Below are 12,327 nucleotides of genomic sequence, written 5' to 3' on the forward strand. Positions count from 1 at the left end.
TAGGTCAGTTGTTTTGACTCGCTAGCTTCCTCGCACTTTTATGCATTGCTTCTCACTTAGAAGATAGTTTTTTTCCACATACATGATAAAGCGACCATAGTTTCTCCTCACACCAGAATCGCACTTGTGCACAATGTGTCACCTCTCGACAGACTTCTGTTTTTGTAATATACATATGTTCAAGATCTCCTTTTCTGCTGGTTCATTTTGGTACATTGGTGTGTTCTGTAAATGTCTGTCCATATCCCACGCACAGGGTGTTTGTTTTTATTCGCATCACACCAGCGCTCATTTGACAGGTGGGTTATGTTAATTTTCGCAAATTAACCCATCCGTAGTTACAAACATTTCCGACATTTCCTGACGCATGTGTTTGTAACTACGGATCGACTAATTAGCAAAGATTCACATAACCCGCCTGCCAAATGAGCGCTACTCTGTTGCGAATAAAAATGAACATCCTGTATAAAAAGCCGCACGTTGGCGTAACCTTTACGGGCAGGTGCTGGATTGAAGGCCGTAACCTCTAATTAGTGGGTTTCCTTGTAACTTTTATAAAAGGGGTCACTCAGAGTAGTAAGTACTGACCACGATTATCCGGAAACGCACATCTGGCCTGGACGCCATTAATGAGCAATTAGAGCTAATTGGGACCCCCCACATTAATCAGCGCCCTCCAGGGAGCCATCACACTAATTGGGGAACGTCTATCTCGCGTCCAGACCAGTTGTGCGTTTCCGGATAATCGTGGTCATAAAAAATAAAAAAATAGGCAGAAAATAAAATAAAAAGATAGAAATAGAGTGGAGAGAAACAATTTATTCGAAAATCAACGATGCCGCGGCGAAGAAGCCGCTCCGCAACACCCGAGTGACCAGCGTCCGCCATGTTGGTAGTTTGCACCCAGGAGTTGCAGAGATCGACGACAGGTGGCCACTTAGTTGCAAGGCATCACACCAGATGGCGCCACCATCATAGCTCTAGACGAGAAAGACAGAACAAGATACTAGCGGCAGGTAAAAATGACAGCACTGCTAAGCAAGTCTAGGCATGCGAGAGAAAAGGTCTAACCGCTACTGCTAAAACAGAAAACAGTACACATCGGGGAAAAAGGCTTACGGGGGGACGATCGCTTAGGCCTAACCACAACACTACGCAGCTAACACAAGGCGGGAACCACACATCGCTAAGCATGCGAGAAAAGGCTTAACACGAGCGCGGTCACCGCTAAACACGGTAAACATACGAGGAAAGAGGCTTACGGGGGGGACGATCGCTTAGGCCTAACCCCAACACTACGCAGCTAACACAAGGCGGGAACCACACATCGCTAAACATGCGAGAAAAGGCTTAACACGAGCGCGGTCACCGCTAAACACGGCAAACATACGAGGAAAGAGGCTTACGGGGACGATCGCTTAGGCCTAACCTCAACACTACGCAGCTAACACAAGGCGGGAACCACACATCGCTAAACATGCGTCAACAGGCTTGGACACCGCAAAACAAGTCTAAACATGCGAGAAAAGGCTTAACACGAGCGCGGTCACCGCTAAACACGGCAAACATACGAGAAAAGGAGCGCGTCAAATCACTCACCTTTTCCCCCGCGGCAACTTCCAGGCAGAAACTGAGCGAGCGCGGAGAACACACACGTACGTCTGCTCTCTACGAGATCCAGCCAGAAAGTGAGCGAGCGCGCGGAGCGCACGTCCGTCTTCCGCGACGGTCCGAGAGAAACTGAGAGAGGCGACGCGCAGCGGCCGCTATGGATGCGCGCGCGCCCTCTGCTCCACCCGTCCGCGCATGCGCGCGCGCGCGCTGCTAGCTCCCTCTGCGCCGGCCGCGGGTGTTTTCGGTTTCGGCTCTCTGCTGCGCGCGCGCTCCTAGCGGCGACGGGTGGCTTTTCAGTTTCGCTTTCATTCTCCGTTCTTTGCGCGCGTGCGCGTTTATCTCTATAAAGGCAGCGCGCACCGCGCTCGCGTCATCACTACGTGAAGATGTTCAGCTACCACTCTTTACAAAATTGTTCCCGTACCCACGCTTCTTGGGAAGAAGTGGAGAAGGAATGTTTCAATGGCGAAAGTCCCCGCAACGAGCTCGTCATCACTGCTTTTCGCTACGTGATAGACATGGTAGGCTTTGGCAATATAGGAGAGATCTCGCCGGGGCCGCTGCAGGAGATGGTGCGTCGAATTTACGCCCGTTACAAGAACGTCTGCATAACGGTTCCTGACGGACCCCTGGGACTGATGAGCGAATTTGTGAGCTTGGCCAACGCAGAATTCAACTACATCGCTGCAGACATCGTGGACCTTCTCGCTCGTGCCATCGCTCATATTAAGCACGCCCTGCGGAAGCAGCGACATTTGCAAGCAGTCTACATCGTCAACTTTGTCACTGATTTATTGAAATACCGCTTGGTTATTGACATGCAACGCATTAAACAGTCCGAATAACTTTGACGAGACTCTGCGTGTTCTTTCACTGAAACATCTTTATTGAATACATACAAAGGACTTGGTCGATAGATGCCTGCTCTTTGTTCCACGGTCACTCGATTCACAAAGGCGCTCACGGTCTTCCTTGCCCCAATGCTGTACAAGGAGGGGTCCTACTGCTATACAGGAAGACAGTGTGGCCTAACGGGGAGGTTGCTGGACGGCTTTTCCTGTGCTGCATGATATGCGACGACAGCGGCTATTGGTTCCTGAAAAACAATGTCATACATAGAATACACTCTCACAGCAGAGACGGTCGACTTACATTTTGCTCCACGAAATGCCTCGCGTCGAGGATGAATGCCCCTCTCACAGCAGAACCACTCGACTTACATTTTGCTCCACGAAACGACTCTCGTCGTGGATGAATGCCCCTCGTGGGTTTTCGATCAACCGTCGTAGAACCAGACCGTCTCCTCCCCCTGTCATTGCGCTGATGGCGTCTGTACTTTGGACACCGCGCCATGTCTTATTCGACGCCTTTGCAATAACGCATAGGATGTCGACGATGTCAACCAAACGAAAAATGAAACAAGGTTTTAATTTAACCCCAATTTGAAATAATTCTCCCTTTAAGAACTCCTTAATTTTGTATAATCAACATGGTCTCTAATGAAATTCGTGTTATGCACGAATTCTCCCCCCCGTTTTGGAATAATCTAACGAAAAATGAAAGAAGGAGTTCAATTTGAATAAGGCCAGATTAAAATGTACCCCCCCAAATGTTCCCCATTACGCCTAATCAGAATTCATGTTTCCCATAAATTCTCTTACCCATTCCCAATTTTGACTGGGGCGGGGGACGCCCCACAATTCCCCATTAAGCCTAATCAGAATTCATATTAGCCATAAATTCCCATCCCTCCCCAATTTTGAATAATGCGGGCGATGCTCCCCCCTAATTTTGAACTTAGCGGAGCCTAATCGGACCTCATGTTAGGCATGAAGTCCCTCCCCCAATTTGAAATAATTCTCCTGTGTGCACCTAGCAAATAGAGAAAAGGAGGCATTAATCAAACATCGATCTAAACACATACAAATGCACTTACGTCCTGCGCAAGCAGACCGAACGTTGTGGTGGTGGTGGTGACATCGTCGACATCATCATCTTTAACTGTGGCCTATCCCACGCTCGCTTTTATACGCAGGATCTGTGGTTTCCTATTCTTCTATTGTATTGGGGCAGAGAGAGAGAGAGAGTCGCGTGATGCGAAAGACGATATGCGTTTATTGGCTGACGTGTTTACATGGGTGCTTCATGGTCTTCTATAAGAACCCAGGGATCCAATCTAGTAATAAAGAACCAGAATAAGGATTCTACGAACAAAAACCACAATCGAAAAACACTCACGGTATTTGACTCGCCATCCAGCGTTCAGCGAGTTCTCTCCAACCCGCTGCACTCGCTCTGTTCCACTGGTGCACCAGGGAGTAGAGGAGGTGCTCCGCTTCCCCGAAGCTTAAAGGAGCAGTACCTTCTAGCGGTAAAGTATGCTCCTCTAAGCTTCGGGGCACTCTGAAAAAGAGCTCCCCCTCTAGTCCCCGCTGCACAGCGATTTCTCGCCACTCCCTGCCGTAGCACGCCTTGAGCACTTCTGTGGTGGCCGTCTCAATGTCTTCTTCGCCTACGATGGCGAACGCTTGCAAAAACGTCTCCATATCCAAGCGGGGCACATCTCCCCCCACACCGGGGATCAGCTGGAAAAATAGCTGCACAATGTGTGTCACAGTGAAACCTACAGAGGAACGTAAGGTATTAGAAAATAACTATTTCTAAACAAGAAGAGATAGAGAAAAACTTACCAAACGGCGGACGAATGTGGACCAGAAGGTCCAAAATCGTCTGGAATGTATGCAGCATTTTCTCGGGACTCTTGATTCGAGAATAGTGGACAAGGGGGGTACAGGGGATGACCATCTTAGAGTACAGGGTTCTCACGCTCGCACTAACCCCATTCACGTCATATCCATCGATTACGTAAATCCGCCACTTTGCTTCTGTGACAAGATGCCGCCCTTTGTTCCTCCAATATCGTGCGAGGAGGAGGAGGAGGGGAGACACAGGGGGTTCGAGACCAGACACGTCCAAGGACTACAAAGACGGAGAGAGAGAGAGAGAGAGACGACCCGCTGTCACATCCTGTGTAACCGTCCCAGAGTGGGATTCGAACCCAGGATCCTTCTACACTGGGCGCGACACACTAACCACCAATCTAATTCGTACTGCGTGACGTTTTTCGTATTGCGGGGTTTGTGTCTACACAGGTCACAACATGTTCAAACACGACCAAACATGTTCAGACATGTTCAGAGACGTCACAACATGTTCAAACACGTCCAAACATGTTCAGACACGTTCAATGACGTCATAAAGAGGAAGAGAGAGGAACGAGTGTGTCCAGGGGCGACTTCGCCGCCCGTGTCCAAACATGTTCAAACACGTCTTAACATGTTTAAACACGTTCAATGACGTCATAGAGAGTGAGAGGCAAAGCTTTACTATAAATGTCGAAGCGAACGTTCGATCGTCATTCCGTCATGATCAGCTTGATAGATCCTCGTAAGTAATATACCCATGACGTCATCATCATCGTCGAAATGTTTGAAGAGTTTCGTTTCCAGTGTACAACACTTTTGCTGCGCGTGAAGTCGGTGTTTTCCCGCCTCACATATTTCGGGAGATTGGCAGGGCCCGCTTCTTCTGCACCAATTGCGGTGGATTGTGGTCCAAAGGTACGCTTCCTCGTTATTTTTTTTTTAATACGTTCTATAATCGTTCACATTTTTTTTTTTCAGAGCAAAAGCATTGGACGGACCGATTGATTCGCCCGTTTCTCGGCTGTCGGACGGTACCGTTCGACGTACGTTGCGAAGGACTTCGACTATTGAAGGAAGATGGAGAAGATGGACCATCAGTGTCACTCTGTGACTGAAGAAGATTGTACGTGTGTGTGTGTTTGAGATATAAAAACACGTGTTTCTCACACTCCTTTCGTTGCAAATTACGAATGGCTACTGACGGGAGATCTACCCCTGGTCCTAACCTTCAAGCCTCCTCCAAAGACCTTCTTTTTGCGAATCGGCGATCAACTGACTACCTGTCGCTGCGGTGGACTCTGGTCGAGAAACCCCAGGCATTGGTTAGACTCGAGCCTTCGTCCGTATTTGGGCTGCCTTCCCGGCTACGAAACCAAAGCTGGAGCCTAATTCGTGTGTAACGAGAAATAAATAAAGGTTGTCTACTCTCATTCCGTCTCAGTCATGATGACGCCCGAGCAGAGGTTTGCCACCTTTGTGCAAACGCGAATGTATCGGGACTTGCTGCGATTACGCGATTATATTCACGGCGATAGCTGCGAGGGAGACTTTCGCTCGATTCTCAAGGCGATACCCTTACGTCTGTTCACCGTCAGTGGGAAGATTGCAAAGAAAATGAAGCGTTTCGTAGATTACAAGCTCGAGCTGTTGGAAAAGTATAGACGAGGAGAGACAGTCGACCCGTGTCTCATCAACGCGGGTTTCAACCGACCTATCGTCCGTCGCTACTGGCTTCTCCACACATCCCTCGACGTCACGGTGCAGACCGGCGACGACGACGACGGTGAGCGTCGGGTCAGCACGTTGGAAGATCGTCTCGCAAGGGTCTTGTGTATGTCGTGAAAAAATAGTCTATTTTTTTACGAAACGAGTTCGCTCACGAGGAGACGTTTTATTGTTTCGTCATTCTCTTCGAGGTTACAGGAAAACATGGATACACAACTTTTCAAGCTGTAGCGTTTCGACATGCGCGTGGCTACGTAGATACAAAAAAGCCCGCAGTAAGGCGAAAAAGGCGATTGAATACACTTGTCGTTATACTCGTCCACTACAGGTAAAGTCCTTCGAAGGTTTGCTTCGATGGGGGGAAGTCCGTAGCTGTCGAAAAACACGGCAGACCCGTCGTAGTTTTTCAGGTCGAGCACCCAGTGCTGCCCGCGCCTTCTTCGCTCTTCCGTATTGATGATTAAATAACCGGGCTTGCGTAAAACGAAGGCTTCGTTTGAAGCACAAATGCCTCTCAGCATGGAGGAAGCGAGGGGGTTCAGGGACAAGAGTTCCAAGATGTCGCTCTCGTACATCTTTTCTTATGGGAAGGTGACCGTACGGTCCTTGTCGACGTACATGAGCTTGGGACACTCGGAAATCAAGAGGACGGTGACCGCGTGTGGAAGGGCTTTAGCGAAGCGTAATTGCAGGCGAACGTTTCCTTTTCGCCACTCGTTCAAATGCGAAGGAGAAGAACACTTGTCCAAGTAGAGAAGGAACCCGTTCGTTTTAAATCGCTCGTAGCTATACTTGAAATGTTTCTCTCCCAGTTCTTGCAAGAAGTTAAAGTAGGGAATTTTGACGAGGTCGTTCTGAAAGTCGTACTCGGCTCGCACTTGCTGGCCGTCCACGGAGAGCATCGAATGAGACAGGTCGTAATGACGGAATTTGTAGGGGTTCGATTGGATGTCGCCGAGAAAGTCGGACGTGGCGAGCAGGGCGACGCATAATTTGGAAGGTACCCTTTCGGGGTAAACGTTTTCAAAGTGAGCGTCCAAGCTCCCGACACTCAAGCTCCGCACCTTGGTTTCCAATCCGCGTAACACGTAGATGGCCGGCGTGGTCTGAAGCCGCCGCTCGTATTCCAAAAATAGGGAAGGTGCCAGCGTCACCTTTTTCAAGTGTAACGTCATTTCTTTAATGTCCACCTCGTAATTGTACGTTTTCTTGTCTTTGGGGACCGATACGAGTTTAAATTCGTCGTTGTTTAACAGGAAAACGACGCGAATTTCGACGGCAGGTACCATCAGGCGCGGCTGTTGAAACAGGTCGGTATTGATCTGACCGACCAGGTTAAAGTATTTTCCACCCTTCGTCGCTTCGTAACGTTGTTTCGGACCGCGAGACGAGACGTCGTAATCGTCCTTTAAATGTTCGTCGTCCTCGACATAAAGTCCAGCCGCGTGCACTGTTTCTTGAGCCGTGGGCGTGGAATGAAGCACGACGTCCAAAATACTCCTGTAGGCGTACAACTCGTTGGAACTGACGAGCTTGTTGTTCGCATAAACGGTGACCGTCTTAAACATGCCGCTCAACAGGTGGTTTATTGGGAAAACGACATCTTTCTCGTCCATTTCTTCCCCGTCGTCGCGAACAATGCGCACGGTCAAAGACACGAAACTGCCGTAGAGGTCCAAGTGTGCCTTTTGCAAATTTTGAATACAAAACTCGATCACGGAATTATTTACCCCGTTGACCGGATAAAAGAGTTGGTACGAAGTATCTTCCACGCCGTATTGAATGGAAGGGGGTTCGAATATCATCACGTCACTCGTTAGACAGATCGGCGTCTGTATTTTTCCTTTCGTTGACGTCATGACGGAGCGCGCGCAGCGGATGTGTGACCTTCACGGCGTACCAAAGATATCTGCAGGTGCGTCGTGTGTCGGCGCCTTTTGTTGTCGTTTGCGGCGTTTCTTCCCATTGTTGTTTCCAGAGCCCTCCATGGAATCCAGCACGTCTCTCCCCGTTGCTATGGCCGTCTTTTTTACTGCGCGCGATATTCCTTCGCCATCGGCCAAATTCCGCGCCAAGCGCTTCAACGTTCTCTTGGCGATCGGTTTTATTTGCTGCCAGATGGGAACGATAAACTTGGATATGTTGCTCAACACACCGCCCCCTCGTTGGAAAAGGGGTCCCGTGTACACGGGAATTATTTTGGGGGAATTACGGTACATATTTGAAATGCAACGTTAGATTGGTTCTGCCTTTGGACCGCAACGGCAAACGTCTTCCCGTTTCGTCCGCGAGAACGATCGTCACTGAAGGAATTTCGAATTGAGACAGGTTAAAATACTAGATGTTATCTAACGTGTAGGTGACGACGTGCTTGTCTTTCTCGTAATAAAAGGGTAGTATTTTTAATATCGTTTTTTTCCCGCTCCCCACGTACGTGGGTTCCACGATATCCGTGTACACGATTATGTTGTGAAACGGGGGTTCCAGGAGTACCTCGACGGAGCTCGTGGCATCCTCATCCCCCGTGAACACGGTACGCGATTCGAAGCCCAAAAGCACGGCCAGGTACTCGGAAAGTCTTAGGGTGGAGGTGCCCTCGGAAAGCCGAATTTTACATTTCTGTTCGGTTCCGTCGAAGCTGAAGCGCGCGCGTTCGCCTACGCGCTGATTAATTGCATTTAGAAGTGCTTGCGGCGTCGCATAATAGCCGGGAGGCAGATGTACTTGCAAAGATCGAGGAATTTTCGTCTTGATCGTGAAAGAAAATTGACGCGCTACGGGGAGAGAGACGCGTAGCGTTTCTTCTTCGTGTCCCTCGACGGGTGTGAGATGTAGCAGCTTGACAAAGGGTTCCGGTACGTGCAACCCTTTCGGCGTTTTCAGAGAGTACACGTTATCCGCGAATTCTAGCGAGGCGTCCAGCTTGTGCGTCTGGAAATACTTGTTGAGTGTGTTCCGTAGGGACGTGGTTTCCGAATTCAGAGTGACGTCGCCGAAAGCGACGGCGGCTGCGGCGTGCTCCAATACGATGGAGGTGGCTTCGCGTTCGCTCAATTTGGGGGGTTTCACCGCACGACCTGCTTCGCGGGACGCTAGCGAGGCGTCGAGCACTTGCGCGAGCCGAGGGTCCAATTCCACGGCTTTCACGTCCACGGGTAAGACGAAGTCGTATCGCGATTTATTGTACGCGAAAGAAACGTCGAATTCCGAAAGGGCTTTTCCCAAATCCCTCTCGAGATCCGAGGTGACACGAAAAGTTCTGCCGGCTTCCACCGTGTCCTCGAAAGAAACCTCGATTTTCGTATCTTGCCTTTCGTAGCCGATATTTAAAAAATCGTTACTTATGCTGAGATCCATCAGACCGACTTTATACCGATTCGAGAGCTGAAGCGGACTATCGAAAGCTACCGTGAAGGCGTTGAGTTTCTTCGAGGGAAACTTATCTATGCTGGCGTTCGAGAGCAGGTGGACGTAGATGTCTGACATCATTTCCCAATCTTGACCACGTCGCTGCTCGGCACCCAACTGTCGTGTTCTTTGTCGTAACCGAACCAGCGAACCAAGGAGAAGCTCTGACCGTTCAGTTGCTTCTTTCTCAGCACTTTCGTTACTGGCCAAGGCTGATTGGCGTCTCGGGTTACGACGAGTACCTCCTCCGGGTAGAAAGATCCGTCCACTTCCTTACCCCGGTAATCTTCCAGGTGTACGACGGGAGGAGAGGTGTCTCTCAGGCGGGAGACGGTGAAAATCTGAGGCGACCAACTCCCTTCCGAGCTCTTATGAAAACCTTTTCTGTGAAGTAGGACCCTCACCTTATCCCCCAGTTTGAGCTTCTTTTTCACGGAGGGTACGACGGGCTTCCCATTTATCTTATTGAACAGCTCCAATTCGTTTTCGGGCGTGACTTCGGACGGGCTGATGCCCAAAGTCCTGTGTTTGGTGGTGTTGTAGTCGCGCACGATCTTGGGAAGCGCGGAAACGAAGTGGTATTTTCCCGTTACTCTAAAATAACGGAATATTCTGTCGCGTAAAGTGCGTATGACGCGCTCTGCCTGCGACGCTTTGATTACTGGAGAGAAGGTAGAATACATCTGTGCCTTCTTTCGTGAGAGATACTCCTTGACGGTCTTGTTGTAGAATTCCCCGCCTCTGTCGCAAAAGATGCGTGTAGGTACGTTACCTCCCCGAAAAAGTCTTATCATGGCCCTTTTCATTTCGGCGGGGCGCTTCGTCTTTAGCGGGAGGGTGCGCAGAAAGCGGGAGAGGGAATCGATTGCCACGAGAATGTAGCGGTAGCCACCGTTGAATCTCTTGTATTTTGAAAAATCGGCGAGGTCCATTTGCCACACGTCGTTGATCTTGAGCGCGATGATGCGCCTCCTATTAAACTTTCTTCTGACCGGATGGTGAAGCGTGTAGGCATCCAGCTTTCTGAGAATGGCGAGAGCCTTCTTTTTGCTCAAGTGATGCGCTTTTCTATAGCGTTCCACACCCCCCAAACCACCCTCTGGTTTCTCATATCCCTCCATAAGTCGTCCACGCAATGGAGGCCTGCTGCTGCTGCTGCTGCTGCTGCTGTTGAGGCTCGCGAGATTTGGGTAGAGAAATCAGACGCAATAGTTTCGAGACTTTGGGGAACCAGGAAGGTTTCTTTCCCGTCTTACGTTGCAACAAATAATTGACGAGTTCGTAAACGGAGGAGTGTCTGATGGGCTTGCCCGACACGGAGACACAACCCTCGCGATCCCAGGAAAGAACCTTCTTTAATTCCGAGACGACCCTTTCCGCTTCCTCTTCATCCACCTCTGGAGAGAGGAGCGAATAGTCAAAGTCATTTGTAGCGTCGGACGCCTTGTTTTTATTGTCGTAGGGGTCAAATCCGTACTGCTTGAGTATGCGATACAGTGCTTGCAGTATGAGTTTCACTTTGACGTCGTCACTCTCCTTCGAGGAAAGAATGTTTCCGATGGAGGTGGTCACTTCAATTCTCTTGGCCATTGGCGAAAAGGTTCAACACGGCGGAAAGCAGGAGAGGAACCACCGACGAAAGAACGCCCTGTCCTCGCTGCTGAGACAGATAGCGCTTCAAACGTTGCGGATTCTTGTGAATCTTTTTGTAGGCGAGCCGTCGTAAAAAGCGTTTGTGCTTCTTCAAACGCGCGAACGTATCTGGAGCTAGAGCCACCTTTCCGTTGAATACATTGAGGCAAATTTCGGAGAGGTGTTTCATGTCGGACGAGGACGAACGTCTCAAGACGTCGCGGCGGCGTGGAGGGGGTAGAGTGGAGAGTACTTTGAGTAAAGTGAGGTGAGGGCGGAGATTCATTTCGGAGCGTAGATATATTGACGTTCTCCCGGAAAGATATTGCTACGCAACCTGTGATCCTCGTGCGTGTAGTTGTGAAGATCCACGAGTAAATATGCGTGGGGCGACGACATCGCTTGTTTATATGCGTCCAGAAAATACTGCAATCTTTTTCTGCCAAATAGCTGTTGGCCGAAATGTTCCATCTGGTGCACGCTGCGCACGGTGCGCCACAGGACGACGTAACTGGCGTTGTAGGATATTGTTCTAAAATGGCTACTGTCGAAAAAGATGTTTTGAACGAGTAAGAAGATCGACGCGTTGGCGTGGTGAGAACCCCGAATGAAAAGATCGGTCACCTCCTTCAAGGAACCGGCGTCGGTCATGTGATCGTCGACGACGATCAGCGTAGCGCGCGACGTGTCCCACTCTCGCGGTAGCTCCTTGGTAAATTTTACGGAGTCCCCGAATTCGTCCTGCATGCTCGGCGAAGCATATTTCTGCACGTAGAATATTTGTGACGGAGGCTTGTCTACCACGTCGTTCAGGTTCCTCAACACGTTAGCAACGAACGTAGATTTGCCGCACATGGAGGGGCCGCTTAAGATACAGCGAAAGGGATGACGGAAACGAAAAGGTTCGGGGGAAGACATGTTGCGTGCGTACACGTTGCACGAAGAGAAAGAAGAGACTGAGACTCGAAGAGAAATGCATCGCTTTTTATTTACACATCCTCGTCGTCGTCCTCTACATCGGAACTGCGTTCCCAATACAGATTGTCCAGGCTAAAGTTGGACTTCTTTTTCGCCAGTCTGTCCGCCGCTAAGATGCGGTCGAGCGTCTTCATCTTGTCCTGACACATTTCTTGACGTGCTTGCAACCATTCCAGGCGGTGGACTTGAAAGGCTTCCTACACGATGCCGCGTATAAATTCGCGAAGTTCTTCGTTTTTTGTCTTTTCCTTGCGACGACGAGAAA

General features: G+C 49.8%; 1 long non-coding RNA gene across 1 annotated transcript; it reads right to left on the reverse strand.

Annotated features, from left to right (window-relative positions):
- Nucleotides 1–799: 799 nt before the first annotated feature.
- Nucleotides 800–1,720, reverse strand: LOC135371805 (uncharacterized). Its single transcript, XR_010415727.1, has 2 exons — nucleotides 1,600–1,720; nucleotides 800–980 (listed from the first exon to the last, which is right to left on the reverse strand). It is a non-coding gene; the product is annotated as an uncharacterized LOC135371805 (long non-coding RNA).
- Nucleotides 1,721–12,327: the final 10,607 nt, after the last annotated feature.

The sequence above is a fragment of the Ornithodoros turicata genome, chromosome 1 (genome assembly GCF_037126465.1).
Source record: "Ornithodoros turicata isolate Travis chromosome 1, ASM3712646v1, whole genome shotgun sequence".
Classification (NCBI taxonomy): domain Eukaryota; kingdom Metazoa; phylum Arthropoda; class Arachnida; order Ixodida; family Argasidae; genus Ornithodoros; species Ornithodoros turicata.